The sequence below is a fragment of the Symphalangus syndactylus genome, chromosome X (assembly GCF_028878055.3).
Source record: "Symphalangus syndactylus isolate Jambi chromosome X, NHGRI_mSymSyn1-v2.1_pri, whole genome shotgun sequence".
Lineage (NCBI taxonomy): Eukaryota > Metazoa > Chordata > Mammalia > Primates > Hylobatidae > Symphalangus > Symphalangus syndactylus.
Window position 1 is genome coordinate 1,517,042 of NC_072447.2, and position 15,428 is coordinate 1,532,469.

The following is a 15,428-nucleotide window of genomic DNA, read 5'->3' on the forward strand; positions in this document are numbered from 1 at the left end:
GAATGCTACTGTGTAGTTTATATTTGAATATATTCCTCTTTCCACTATTACCCTCTTAGCGCTCCGAATGTCCACTTGCATTTTCTACAGAAAGAGTGTTCAGAACTGCGCAATCAAAAGTATGGTTTAACTCTGTTAGCTTAATGAACATATCAGAAATAAGTTTCACACAATGCTTCTGTGTAGTTTTTATTTGAAGATATTATTTTTCCCAATAGAGTCCTCTTAGCGCTCAGAATGTCCAATTGCAGTTTCTACAGAAAGAGTGTTTCAGAACGGCTCAATCAAAAGTAAGGTTCAACTCTGTTAGTTGAATGCACAGAACAGAAAGAAGTTTCATACAATGCTTCTGTGTAGTTTATATTTGAACATATTCTTTTTTCCACTATTACCCACTTAGCGCTAAGAACGTCCAGTTGCATTTTCTACAGACAGAGTGTTTCAAAACTTCTCAATCAAAAGTATGGTTTAACTCTGTTAGCTGAATGCTCAGATCAGAAAGAAGTTTCACAGAATGCTTCTGTGTAGTTTATATTTGAATATATTCCTTTTTCCACTACTACTCTCTTAGCGCTCCAAATGTCCAGTTGCATTTTCTACAGAAAGAGTGTTCAGATCTGCTCAATCAAAAGTATGGTTTAAATCTGTTAGCTGAATGCACAGATCAGAAAGAAGTTTCACAGAATGATTCTGTGTAGTTTATATTTGGAGACATTCCTTTTTCCACTATTACCCTCTTAGCGCTCCGAATCTCCACTTGCATTTTCTACAAAAAGAGTGTTTCATAACTGCTCAATCAAAAATATGTTTTATCTCTGTTAACTGAATTTACAGATCAGAAATAAGTTTCACAGAATGCATCTGTGTAGTTTTTATTTGAAGATATTCTTTTTCCCAATGTAGTCCTCTTAGCGCTTAGCATGTCCAATTGCAATTTCTAAAGAAAGAGTGTTTCAGAACGGCTCAATCAAAAGTAAGGTTCAACTCTGTTAGTTGAATGCACAGAACAGAAAGTATTTTCACAGAATGCTACTGTGTAGTTTATATTTGAATATATTCCTTTTTCCACTACTACCCACTTAGCGCTCCGAATGTCCACTTGCATTTTCTACAGAAAGAGTGTTCAGAACTGCGCAATCAAAAGTATGGTTTTACTCTGTTAGCTTAATGAACATATCAGTAATAAGTTTCACACAATGCTTCTGTGTAGTTTTTATTTGAAGATATTATTTTTCCCAATATAGTCCTCTTAGCGCTCAGAATGTCCAATTGCAGTTTCTACAGAAAGAGTGTTTCAGAAAGGCTCAATAAAAGTAAGGTTCAACTCTGTTAGTTGAATGCACAGAACAGAAAGAAGTTTCATACAATGCTTCTGTGTAGTTTATATTTGAACATATTCTTTTTTCCACTATTACCCACTTAGCGCTACGAATGTCCAGTTGCATTTTCTACAGACAGAGTGTTTCAAAACTGCTCAATCAAAAGTATGGTTTAACTCTGTTAGCTGAATGCTCAGATCAGAAAGAAGTTTCACAGAATGCTTCTGTGTAGTTTATATTTGAATATATTACTTTTTCCACTACTACGCTCTTAGCGCTCCAAATGTCCAGTTGCATTTTCTACAGAAAGAGTGTTCAGATCTGCTCAATCAAAAGTATGGTTTAACTATGTTAGCTGAATGCACAGATCAGAAAGAAGTTTCACCGAATGATTCTGTGTAGTTTATATTTGAAGACATTACTTTTTCCACTATTACCCTCTTAGCGCTCCGAATCTCCACTTGCATTTTCTACAAAAAGAGTGTTTCATAACTGCTCAATCAAAAATATGTTTTATCTCTGTTAACTGAATTTACAGATCAGAAATAATTTTCACAGAATGCATCTGTGTAGTTTTTATTTGAAGATATTCTTTTTCCCAATGTAGGCCTCTTAGCGCTTAGCATGTCCAATTGCAGATTCTACAGAAAGAGTGTTTCAGAACGGCTCAATCAAAAGTAAGGTTCAACTCTGTTAGTTGAATGCACAGATCAGAAAGAAGTTTCACAGAATGATTCTGTGTAGTTTATATTTGGAGACATTCCTTTTTCCACTATTACCCTCTTAGCGCTCCGAATGTCCACTTGCATTTTCTACAGAAAGAGTGTTTCAGAACGGCTCAATCAAAACTAAGATTCAACTCTTTTAGTTGAACAAACAGAACAGAAAGAAGTTTCACACAATTCTTCTGTGTAGTTTTTATTTGTAGACATTCTTTTTCCCAATATAGGCCTCCTAGCGCTCAGATTGTCCAATTGCAGTTTCTACAGAAAGAGTGTTTCAGAACGGCTCAATCAAAAGTAAGGTTCAACTCTGTTAGTTGAATGCACAGAACAGAAAGAAGTTTCATACAATGCTTCTGTGTGGTTTATATTTGAACATATTCTTTTTTCCACTATTACCCACTTAGCGCTACGAATGTCCAGTTGCATTTTCTACAGACAGAGTGTTTCAAAACTGCTCAATCAAAAGTATGGTTTAACTCTGTTAGCTGAATGCTCAGATCAGAAAGAAGTTTCACAGAATGCTTCTGTGTAGTTTATATTTGAATATATTCCTTTTTCCACTACTACGCTCTTAGCGCTCCAAATGTCCAGTTGCATTTTCTACAGAAAGAGTGTTCAGATCTGCTCAATCAAAAGTATGGTTTAACTCTGTTAGCTGAATGCACAGATCAGAAAGAAGTTTCACCGAATGATTCTGTGTAGTTTATATTTGAAGACATTCCTTTTTCCACTATTACCCTCTTAGCGCTCCGAAACTCCACTTGCATTTTCTACAAAAAGAGTGTTTCAGAACAGCTCAATCAAAAATATGTTTTATCTCTGTTAACTGAATTTACAGATCAGAAATAATTTTCACAGAATGCATCTGTGTAGTTTTTATTTGAAGATATTCTTTTTCCCAATATAGGCCTCTTAGCGCTTAGCATGTCCAATTGCAGATTCTACAGAAAGAGTGTTTCAGAACGGCTCAATCAAAAGTAAGGTTCAACTCTGTTAGTTGAATGCACAGAACAGAAAGAATTTTCACAGAATGCTACTGTGTAGTTTATATTTGAATATATTCCTCTTTCCACTATTACCCTCTTAGCGCTCCGAATGTCCACTTGCATTTTCTACAGAAAGAGTGTTCAGAACTGCGCAATCAAAAGTATGGTTTAACTCTGTTAGCTTAATGAACATATCAGAAATAAGTTTCACACAATGCTTCTGTGTAGTTTTTATTTGAAGATATTATTTTTCCCAATAGAGGCCTCTTAGCGCTCAGAATGTCCAATTGCAGTTTCTACAGAAAGAGTGTTTCAGAACGGCTCAATCAAAAGTAAGGTTCAACTCTGTTAGTTGAATGCACAGAACAGAAAGAAGTTTCATACAATGTTTCTGTGTAGTTTATATTTGAACATATACTTTTTTCCACTATTACCCACTTAGCGCTACGAACGTCCAGTTGCATTTTCTACAGACAGAGTGTTTCAAAACTGCTCAATAAAAAGTATGGTTTAACTCTGTTAGCTGAATGCTCAGATCAGAAAGAAGTTTCACAGAATGCTTCTGTGTAGTTTATATTTGAATATATTCCTTTTTCCACTACTACTCTCTTAGCGCTCAAAATGTCCAGTTGCATTTTCTACAGAAAGAGTGTTCAGATCTGCTCAATCAAAAGTATGGTTTAACTCTGTTAGCTGAATGCACAGATCCGAAAGAAGTTTCACAGAATGATTCTGTGTAGTTTATATTTGGAGACATTCCTTTTTCCACTATTACCCACTTAGCGCTCCGAATCTCCACTTGCATTTTCTACAAAAAGAGTGTTTCATAACTGCTCAATCAAAAATATGTTTTATCTCTGTTAACTGAATTTACAGATCAGAAATAAGTTTCACAGAATGCATCTGTGTAGTTTTTATTTGAAGATATTCTTTTTCCCAATGTAGGCCTCTTAGCGCTTAGCATGTCCAATTGCAGTTTCTACAGAAAGAGTGTTTCAGAACGGCTCAATCAAAAGTAAGGTTCAACTCTGTTAGTTGAATGCACAGAACAGAAAGAATTTTCACAGAATGCTACTGTGTAGTTTATATTTGAATATATTCCTTTTTCCACTACTACCCTCTTAGCGCTCCGAATGTCCACTTGCATTTTCTACAGAAAGAGTGTTCAGAACTGCGCAATCAAAAGTATGGTTTAACTCTGTTAGCTTAATGAACATATCAGTAATAAGTTTCACACAATGCTTCTGTGTAGTTTTTATTTGAAGATATTATTTTTCCCAATATAGGCCTCTTAGCGCTCAGAATGTCCAATTGCATTTTCTACAGAAAGAGTGTTTCAGAAAGGCTCAATCAAAAGTAAGGTTCAACTCTGTTATTTGAATGCACAGAACAGAAAGAAGTTTCATACAATGCTTCTGTGTAGTTTATATTTGAACATATTCTTTTTTCCACTATTAACCACTTAGCGCTACGAATGTCCAGTTGCATTTTCTACAGACAGAGTGTTTCAAAACTGCTCAATCAAAAGTATGGTTTAACTCTGTTAGCTGAATGCTCAGATCAGAAAGAAGTTTCACTGAATGCTTCTGTGTAGTTTATATTTGAATATATTCCTTTTTCCACTACTACGCTCTTAGCGCTCCAAATGTCCAGTTGCATTTTCTACAGAAAGAGTGTTCAGATCTGCTCAATCAAAAGTATGGTTTAACTCTGTTAGCTGAATGCACAGATCAGAAGGAAGTTTCACCGAATGATTCTGTGTAGTTTATATTTGAAGACATTCCTTTTTCCACTATTACCCTCTTAGCGCTCCGAATCTCCACTTGCATTTTCTACAAAAAGAGTGTTTCATAACTGCTCAATCAAAAATATGTTTTATCTCTGTTAACTGAATTTACAGATCAGAAATAAGTTTCACAGAATGCATCTGTGTAGTTTTTATTTGAAGATATTCTTTTTCCCAATGTAGGCCTCTTAGCGCTTAGCATGTCCAACTGCAGTTTCTACAGAAAGAGTGTTTCAGAACGGCTCAATCAAAAGTAAGGTTCAACTCTGTTAGTTGAATGCACAGAACAGAAAGAATTTTCACAGAATGCTACTGTGTAGTTTATATTTGAATATATTCCTCTTTCCACTATTACCCTCTTAGCGCTCCGAATGTCCACTTGCATTTTCTACAGAAAGAGTGTTCAGAACTGCGCAATCAAAAGTATGGTTTAACTCTGTTAGCTTAATGAACATATCAGAAATAAGTTTCACACAATGCTTCTGTGTAGTTTTTATTTGAAGATATTATTTTTCCCAATAGAGTCCTCTTAGCGCTCAGAATGTCCAATTGCAGTTTCTACAGAAAGAGTGTTTCAGAACGGCTCAATCAAAAGTAAGGTTCAACTCTGTTAGTTGAATGCACAGAACAGAAAGAAGTTTCATACAATGCTTCTGTGTAGTTTATATTTGAACATATTCTTTTTTCCACTATTACCCACTTAGCGCTAAGAACGTCCAGTTGCATTTTCTACAGACAGAGTGTTTCAAAACTTCTCAATCAAAAGTATGGTTTAACTCTGTTAGCTGAATGCTCAGATCAGAAAGAAGTTTCACAGAATGCTTCTGTGTAGTTTATATTTGAATATATTCCTTTTTCCACTTCTACTCTCTTAGCGCTCCAAATGTCCAGTTGCATTTTCTACAGAAAGAGTGTTCAGATCTGCTCAATCAAAAGTATGGTTTAAATCTGTTAGCTGAATGCACAGATCAGAAAGAAGTTTCACAGAATGATTCTGTGTAGTTTATATTTGGAGACATTCCTTTTTCCACTATTACCCTCTTAGCGCTCCGAATCTCCACTTGCATTTTCTACAAAAAGAGTGTTTCATAACTGCTCAATCAAAAATATGTTTTATCTCTGTTAACTGAATTTACAGATCAGAAATAAGTTTCACAGAATGCATCTGTGTAGTTTTTATTTGAAGATATTCTTTTTCCCAATGTAGTCCTCTTAGCGCTTAGCATGTCCAATTGCAATTTCTACAGAAAGAGTGTTTCAGAACGGCTCAATCAAAAGTAAGGTTCAACTCTGTTAGTTGAATGCACAGAACAGAAAGTATTTTCACAGAATGCTACTGTGTAGTTTATATTTGAATATATTCCTTTTTCCACTACTACCCTCTTAGCGCTCCGAATGTCCACTTGCATTTTCTACAGAAAGAGTGTTCAGAACTGCGCAATCAAAAGTATGGTTTTACTCTGTTAGCTTAATGAACATATCAGTAATAAGTTTCACACAATGCTTCTGTGTAGTTTTTATTTGAAGATATTATTTTTCCCAATATAGTCCTCTTAGCGCTCAGAATGTCCAATTGCAGTTTCTACAGAAAGAGTGTTTCAGAAAGGCTCAATCAAAAGTAAGGTTCAACTCTGTTAGTTGAATGCACAGAACAGAAAGAAGTTTCATACAATGCTTCTGTGTAGTTTATATTTGAACATATTCTTTTTTCCACTATTACCCACTTAGCGCTACGAATGTCCAGTTGCATTTTCTACAGACAGAGTGTTTCAAAACTGCTCAATCAAAAGTATGGTTTAACTCTGTTAGCTGAATGCTCAGATCAGAAAGAAGTTTCACAGAATGCTTCTGTGTAGTTTATATTTGAATATATTACTTTTTCCACTACTACGCTCTTAGCGCTCCAAATGTCCAGTTGCATTTTCTACAGAAAGAGTGTTCAGATCTGCTCAATCAAAAGTATGGTTTAACTATGTTAGCTGAATGCACAGATCAGAAAGAAGTTTCACCGAATGATTCTGTGTAGTTTATATTTGAAGACATTACTTTTTCCACTATTACCCTCTTAGCGCTCCGAATCTCCACTTGCATTTTCTACAAAAAGAGTGTTTCATAACTGCTCAATCAAAAATATGTTTTATCTCTGTTAACTGAACTTACAGATCAGAAATAATTTTCACAGAATGCATCTGTGTAGTTTTTATTTGAAGATATTCTTTTTCCCAATGTAGGCCTCTTAGCGCTTAGCATGTCCAATTGCAGATTCTACAGAAAGAGTGTTTCAGAACGGCTCAATCAAAAGTAAGGTTCAACTCTGTTAGTTGAATGCACAGATCAGAAAGAAGTTTCACAGAATGATTCTGTGTAGTTTATATTTGGAGACATTCCTTTTTCCACTATTACCCTCTTAGCGCTCCGAATGTCCACTTGCATTTTCTACAGAAAGAGTGTTTCAGAACGGCTCAATCAAAACTAAGATTCAACTCTTTTAGTTGAACAAACAGAACAGAAAGAAGTTTCACACAATTCTTCTGTGTAGTTTTTATTTGTAGACATTCTTTTTCCCAATATAGGCCTCCTAGCGCTCAGATTGTCCAATTGCAGTTTCTACAGAAAGAGTGTTTCAGAACGGCTCAATCAAAAGTAAGGTTCAACTCTGTTAGTTGAATGCACAGAACAGAAAGAAGTTTCATACAATGCTTCTGTGTGGTTTATATTTGAACATATTCTTTTTTCCACTATTACCCACTTAGCGCTACGAATGTCCAGTTGCATTTTCTACAGACAGAGTGTTTCAAAACTGCTCAATCAAAAGTATGGTTTAACTCTGTTAGCTGAATGCTCAGATCAGAAAGAAGTTTCACAGAATGCTTCTGTGTAGTTTATATTTGAATATATTCCTTTTTCCACTACTACGCTCTTAGCGCTCCAAATGTCCAGTTGCATTTTCTACAGAAAGAGTGTTCAGATCTGCTCAATCAAAAGTATGGTTTAACTCTGTTAGCTGAATGCACAGATCAGAAAGAAGTTTCACCGAATGATTCTGTGTAGTTTATATTTGAAGACATTCCTTTTTCCACTATTACCCTCTTAGCGCTCCGAAACTCCACTTGCATTTTCTACAAAAAGAGTGTTTCAGAACAGCTCAATCAAAAATATGTTTTATCTCTGTTAACTGAATTTACAGATCAGAAATAATTTTCACAGAATGCATCTGTGTAGTTTTTATTTGAAGATATTCTTTTTCCCAATATAGGCCTCTTAGCGCTTAGCATGTCCAATTGCAGATTCTACAGAAAGAGTGTTTCAGAACGGCTCAATCAAAAGTAAGGTTCAACTCTGTTAGTTGAATGCACAGAACAGAAAGAATTTTCACAGAATGCTACTGTGTAGTTTATATTTGAATATATTCCTCTTTCCACTATTACCCTCTTAGCGCTCCGAATGTCCACTTGCATTTTCTACAGAAAGAGTGTTCAGAACTGCGCAATCAAAAGTATGGTTTAACTCTGTTAGCTTAATGAACATATCAGAAATAAGTTTCACACAATGCTTCTGTGTAGTTTTTATTTGAAGATATTATTTTTCCCAATAGAGGCCTCTTAGCGCTCAGAATGTCCAATTGCAGTTTCTACAGAAAGAGTGTTTCAGAACGGCTCAATCAAAAGTAAGGTTCAACTCTGTTAGTTGAATGCACAGAACAGAAAGAAGTTTCATACAATGTTTCTGTGTAGTTTATATTTGAACATATACTTTTTTCCACTATTACCCACTTAGCGCTACGAACGTCCAGTTGCATTTTCTACAGACAGAGTGTTTCAAAACTGCTCAATAAAAAGTATGGTTTAATTCTGTTAGCTGAATGCTCAGATCAGAAAGAAGTTTCACAGAATGCTTCTGTGTAGTTTATATTTGAATATATTCCTTTTTCCACTACTACTCTCTTAGCGCTCAAAATGTCCAGTTGCATTTTCTACAGAAAGAGTGTTCAGATCTGCTCAATCAAAAGTATGGTTTAACTCTGTTAGCTGAATGCACAGATCCGAAAGAAGTTTCACAGAATGATTCTGTGTAGTTTATATTTGGAGACATTCCTTTTTCCACTATTACCCACTTAGCGCTCCGAATCTCCACTTGCATTTTCTACAAAAAGAGTGTTTCATAACTGCTCAATCAAAAATATGTTTTATCTCTGTTAACTGAATTTACAGATCAGAAATAAGTTTCACAGAATGCATCTGTGTAGTTTTTATTTGAAGATATTCTTTTTCCCAATGTAGGCCTCTTAGCGCTTAGCATGTCCAATTGCAGTTTCTACAGAAAGAGTGTTTCAGAACGGCTCAATCAAAAGTAAGGTTCAACTCTGTTAGTTGAATGCACAGAACAGAAAGAATTTTCACAGAATGCTACTGTGTAGTTTATATTTGAATATATTCCTTTTTCCACTACTACCCTCTTAGCGCTCCGAATGTCCACTTGCATTTTCTACAGAAAGAGTGTTCAGAACTGCGCAATCAAAAGTATGGTTTAACTCTGTTAGCTTAATGAACATATCAGTAATAAGTTTCACACAATGCTTCTGTGTAGTTTTTATTTGAAGATATTATTTTTCCCAATATAGGCCTCTTAGCGCTCAGAATGTCCAATTGCATTTTCTACAGAAAGAGTGTTTCAGAAAGGCTCAATCAAAAGTAAGGTTCAACTCTGTTATTTGAATGCACAGAACAGAAAGAAGTTTCATACAATGCTTCTGTGTAGTTTATATTTGAACATATTCTTTTTTCCACTATTAACCACTTAGCGCTACGAATGTCCAGTTGCATTTTCTACAGACAGAGTGTTTCAAAACTGCTCAATCAAAAGTATGGTTTAACTCTGTTAGCTGAATGCTCAGATCAGAAAGAAGTTTCACTGAATGCTTCTGTGTAGTTTATATTTGAATATATTCCTTTTTCCACTACTACGCTCTTAGCGCTCCAAATGTCCAGTTGCATTTTCTACAGAAAGAGTGTTCAGATCTGCTCAATCAAAAGTATGGTTTAACTCTGTTAGCTGAATGCACAGATCAGAAGGAAGTTTCACCGAATGATTCTGTGTAGTTTATATTTGAAGACATTCCTTTTTCCACTATTACCCTCTTAGCGCTCCGAATCTCCACTTGCATTTTCTACAAAAAGAGTGTTTCATAACTGCTCAATCAAAAATATGTTTTATCTCTGTTAACTGAATTTACAGATCAGAAATAAGTTTCACAGAATGCATCTGTGTAGTTTTTATTTGAAGATATTCTTTTTCCCAATGTAGGCCTCTTAGCGCTTAGCATGTCCAACTGCAGTTTCTACAGAAAGAGTGTTTCAGAACGGCTCAATCAAAAGTAAGGTTCAACTCTGTTAGTTGAATGCACAGAACAGAAAGAATTTTCACAGAATGCTACTGTGTAGTTTATATTTGAATATATTCCTCTTTCCACTATTACCCTCTTAGCGCTCCGAATGTCCACTTGCATTTTCTACAGAAAGAGTGTTCAGAACTGCGCAATCAAAAGTATGGTTTAACTCTGTTAGCTTAATGAACATATCAGAAATAAGTTTCACACAATGCTTCTGTGTAGTTTTTATTTGAAGATATTATTTTTCCCAATAGAGTCCTCTTAGCGCTCAGAATGTCCAATTGCAGTTTCTACAGAAAGAGTGTTTCAGAACGGCTCAATCAAAAGTAAGGTTCAACTCTGTTAGTTGAATGCACAGAACAGAAAGAAGTTTCATACAATGCTTCTGTGTAGTTTATATTTGAACATATTCTTTTTTCCACTATTACCCACTTAGCGCTAAGAACGTCCAGTTGCATTTTCTACAGACAGAGTGTTTCAAAACTGCTCAATCAAAAGTATGGTTTAAATCTGTTAGCTGAATGCTCAGATCAGAAAGAAGTTTCACAGAATGCTTCTGTGTAGTTTATATTTGAATATATTCCTTTTTCCACTACTACTCTCTTAGCGCTCCAAATGTCCAGTTGCATTTTCTACAGAAAGAGTGTTCAGATCTGCTCAATCAAAAGTATGGTTTAAATCTGTTAGCTGAATGCACAGATCAGAAAGAAGTTTCACAGAATGATTCTGTGTAGTTTATATTTGGAGACATTCCTTTTTCCACTATTACCCTCTTAGCGCTCCGAATCTCCACTTGCATTTTCTACAAAAAGAGTGTTTCATAACTGCTCAATCAAAAATATGTTTTATCTCTGTTAACTGAATTTACAGATCAGAAATAAGTTTCACAGAATGCATCTGTGTAGTTTTTATTTGAAGATATTCTTTTTCCCAATGTAGTCCTCTTAGCGCTTAGCATGTCCAATTGCAATTTCTACAGAAAGAGTGTTTCAGAACGGCTCAATCAAAAGTAAGGTTCAACTCTGTTAGTTGAATGCACAGAACAGAAAGTATTTTCACAGAATGCTACTGTGTAGTTTATATTTGAATATATTCCTTTTTCCACTACTACCCTCTTAGCGCTCCGAATGTCCACTTGCATTTTCTACAGAAAGAGTGTTCAGAACTGCGCAATCAAAAGTATGGTTTTACTCTGTTAGCTTAATGAACATATCAGTAATAAGTTTCACACAATGCTTCTGTGTAGTTTTTATTTGAAGATATTATTTTTCCCAATATAGTCCTCTTAGCGCTCAGAATGTCCAATTGCAGTTTCTACAGAAAGAGTGTTTCAGAAAGGCTCAATCAAAAGTAAGGTTCAACTCTGTTAGTTGAATGCACAGAACAGAAAGAAGTTTCATACAATGCTTCTGTGTAGTTTATATTTGAACATATTCTTTTTTCCACTATTACCCACTTAGCGCTACGAATGTCCAGTTGCATTTTCTACAGACAGAGTGTTTCAAAACTGCTCAATCAAAAGTATGGTTTAACTCTGTTAGCTGAATGCTCAGATCAGAAAGAAGTTTCACAGAATGCTTCTGTGTAGTTTATATTTGAATATATTACTTTTTCCACTACTACGCTCTTAGCGCTCCAAATGTCCAGTTGCATTTTCTACAGAAAGAGTGTTCAGATCTGCTCAATCAAAAGTATGGTTTAACTATGTTAGCTGAATGCACAGATCAGAAAGAAGTTTCACCGAATGATTCTGTGTAGTTTATATTGGAAGACATTACTTTTTCCACTATTACCCCCTTAGCGCTCCGAATCTCCACTTGCATTTTCTACAAAAAGAGTGTTTCATAACTGCTCAATCAAAAATATGTTTTATCTCTGTTAACTGAATTTACAGATCAGAAATAATTTTCACAGAATGCATCTGTGTAGTTTTTATTTGAAGATATTCTTTTTCCCAATGTAGGCCTCTTAGCGCTTAGCATGTCCAATTGCAGATTCTACAGAAAGAGTGTTTCAGAACGGCTCAATCAAAAGTAAGGTTCAACTCTGTTAGTTGAATGCACAGAACAGAAAGAATTTTCACAGAATGCTACTGTGTAGTTTATATTTGAATATATTCCTCTTTCCACTATTACCCTCTTAGCGCTCCGAATGTCCACTTGCATTTTCTACAGAAAGAGTGTTCAGAACTGCGCAATCAAAAGTATGGTTTAACTCTGTTAGCTTAATGAACATATCAGAAATAAGTTTCACACAATGCTTCTGTGTAGTTTTTATTTGAAGATATTATTTTTCCCAATAGAGGCCTCTTAGCGCTCAGAATGTCCAACTGCAGTTTCTACAGAAAGAGTGTTTCAGAACGGCTCAATCAAAAGTAAGGTTCAACTCTGTTAGTTGAATGCACAGAACAGAAAGAAGTTTCATACAATGCTTCTGTGCAGTTTATATTTGAACATATACTTTTTTCCACTATTACCCACTTAGCGCTACGAACGTCCAGTTGCATTTTCTACAGACAGAGTGTTTCAAAACTGCTCAATCAAAAGTATGGTTTAACTCTCTTAGCTGAATGCTCAGATCAGAAAGAAGTTTCACAGAATGCTTCTGTGTAGTTTATATTTGAATATATTCCTTTTTCCACTACTACTCTCTTAGCGCTCCAAATGTCCAGTTGCATTTTCTACAGAAAGAGTGTTCGGATCTGCTCAATCAAAAGTATGGTTTAACTCTGTTAGCTGAATGCACAGATCAGAAAGAAGTTTCACCGAATGATTCTGTGTAGTTTATATTTGGAGACATTCCTTTTTCCACTATTACCCTCTTAGCGCCCCGAATCTCCACTTGCATTTTCTACAGAAAGAGTGTTTCAGAACGGCTCAATCAAAACTAAGGTTCAACTCTTTTAGTTGAACAAACAGAACAGAAAGAAGTTTCACACAATTCTTCTGTGTAGTTTTTATTTGTAGACATTCTTTTTCCCAATATAGGCCTCCTAGCGCTCAGAATGTCCAATTGCAGTTTCTACAGAAAGAGTGTTTCAGAACGGCTCAATCAAAAGTAAGGTTCAACTGTGTTAGTTGAATGCACAGAACAGAAAGAAGTTTCATACAATGCTTCTGTGTAGTTTATATTTGAAAATATTCTTTTTTCCACTATTACCCACTTAGCGCTACGAATGTCCAGTTGCATTTTCTACAGACAGAGTGTTTCAAAACTGCTCAATCAAAAGTATGGTTTAACTCTGTTAGCTGAATGCTCAGATCAGAAAGAAGTTTCACAGAATGCTTCTGTGTAGTTTATATTTGAATATATTCCTTTTTCCACTACTACGCTCTTAGCGCTCCAAATGTCCAGTTGCATTTTCTACAGAAAGAGTGTTCAGATCTGCTCAATCAAAAGTATGGTTTAACTCTGTTAGCTGAATGCACAGATCAGAAGGAAGTTTCACCGAATGATTCTGTGTAGTTTATATTTGAAGACATTCCTTTTTCCACTATTACCCTCTTAGCGCTCTGAATCTCCACTTGCATTTTCTACAAAAAGAGTGTTTCATAACTGCTCAATCAAAAATATGTTTTATCTCTGTTAACTGAATTTACAGATCAGAAATAAGTTTCACAGAATGCATCTCTGTAGTTTTTATTTGAAGATATTCTTTTTCCCAATGTAGGCCTCTTAGCGCTTAGCATGTCCAACTGCAGTTTCTACAGAAAGAGTGTTTCAGAACGGCTCAATCAAAAGTAAGGTTCAACTCTGTTAGTTGAATGCACAGAACAGAAAGAATTTTCACAGAATGCTACTGTGTAGTTTATATTTGAATATATTCCTCTTTCCACTATTACCCTCTTAGCGCCCCGAATGTCCCCTTGCATTTTCTACAGAAAGAGTGTTCAGAACTGCGCAATCAAAAGTATGGTTTAACTCTGTTAGCTTAATGATCATATCAGAAATAAGTTTCACACAATGCTTCTGTGTAGTTTTTATTTGAAGATATTATTTTTCCCAATAGAGGCCTCTTAGCGCTCAGAATGTCCAATTGCAGTTTCTACAGAAAGAGTGTTTCAGAACGGCTCAATCAAAAGTAAGGTTCAACTCTGTTAGTTGAATGCACAGAACAGAAAGAAGTTTCATACAATGCTTCTGTGTAGTTTATATTTGAACATATACTTTTTTCCACTATTACCCACTTAGCGCTACGAACGTCCAGTTGCATTTTCTACAGACAGAGTGTTTCAAAACTGCTCAATGAAATGTATGGTTTAACTCTGTTAGCTGAATGCTCAGATCAGAAAGTAGTTTCACAGAATGCTTCTGTGTAGTTTATATTTGAATATATTCCTTTTTCCACTACTACTCTCTTAGCGCTCAAAATGTCCAGTTGCATTTTCTACAGAAAGAGTGTTCAGATCTGCTCAATCAAAAGTATGGTTTAACTCTGTTAGCTGAATGCAGAGATCAGAAAGAAGTTTCACAGAATGATTCTGTGTAGTTTATATTTGGAGACATTCCTTTTTCCACTATTACCCTCTTAGCGCTCCGAATCTCCACTTGCATTTTCTACAGAAAGAGTGTTTCAGAACGGCTCAATCAAAACTAAGATTCAACTCTTTTAGTTGAACAAACAGAACAGAAAGAAGTTTCACACAATTCTTCTGTGTAGTTTTTATTTGTAGACATTCTTTTTCCCAATATAGGCCTCCTAGCGCTCAGAATGTCCAATTGCAGTTTCTACAGAAAGATTGTTTCAGAACGGCTCAATCAAAAGTAAGGTTCAACTCTGTTAGTTGAATGCACAGAACAGAAAGAAGTTTCATACAATGTTTCTGTGTAGTTTATATTTGAACATATTCTTTTTTCCACTATTACCCACTTAGCGCTACGAATGTCCAGTTGCATTTTCTACAGACAGAGTGTTTCAAAACTGCTCAATCAAAAGTATGGTTTAACTCTGTTAGCTGAATGCTCAGATCAGAAAGAAGTTTCACAGAATGCTTCTGTGTAGTTTATATTTGAATATATTCCTTTTTCCACTACTACGCTCTTAGCGCTCCAAATGTCCAGTTGCATTTTCTACAGAAAGAGTGTTCAGATCTGCTCAATCAAAAGTATGGTTTAACTATGTTAGCTGAATGCACAGATCAGAAAGAAGTTTCACCGAATGATTCTGTGTAGTTAATATTTGAAGACATTACTTTTTCCACTATTTCCCTCTTAGCGCTCCGA